The sequence below is a fragment of the Buceros rhinoceros genome, unplaced genomic scaffold, assembly GCF_000710305.1.
Source record: "Buceros rhinoceros silvestris isolate BGI_N320 unplaced genomic scaffold, ASM71030v1 scaffold28741, whole genome shotgun sequence".
Classification (NCBI taxonomy): Eukaryota; Metazoa; Chordata; class Aves; order Bucerotiformes; family Bucerotidae; genus Buceros; species Buceros rhinoceros.
Window position 1 is genome coordinate 5,461 of NW_010395300.1, and position 605 is coordinate 6,065.

Below are 605 nucleotides of genomic sequence, written 5' to 3' on the forward strand. Positions count from 1 at the left end.
CAGGAATGCGTCGCAGAGCGGCAAACACAGAGGTTTGAGGAGTACCAAGCCCTCTGGTGGCAGCTCTGGCAGAAAGCGTCAGTAATGCTGGAAACACGCTGCTGTCGCTGGCGTGTTTCAGTGGCGGAGCCTCTTGTGGGGAAATCGCATCTGATAATTTGTAGTGCTTCCCGAATTGCTTCCAGCATCTTGTGATCTGTCTCTACAGGCAGCTCTTTATCCTCAGTCCACTCAGGCTGCAACAGTGCCGAGGAAAACAGAGCAGTTATCGTGGAGATGCTTTGGAGACAGGGAGTGACGCAGATACAGCCCAAGGCACGCGGCTGTGGCAAGTCCCTGGGGGTTGCTCTGCTGCGGGCTGTTGGGGGGCTCCTGAGGCTTGCTGTAGGACAACGCATCACCGGGAACGCGTGTTGGTAAAGGCCAGCAAGGGTCTAGACTGGGGTGATGTGCTGGTGCCACTGGAGAGCGGTGATAGGAAACGCTGGCCTGGATTCCTGAAGCCCTCACTTACGCCTGCTTCCGTGCAGAACCGCCCTGTCCCCTTTTTCACTTGAATTACCAGGTTTGCTTCCTCCCAGCAGTACTGAAGATCTTTTCCCTAC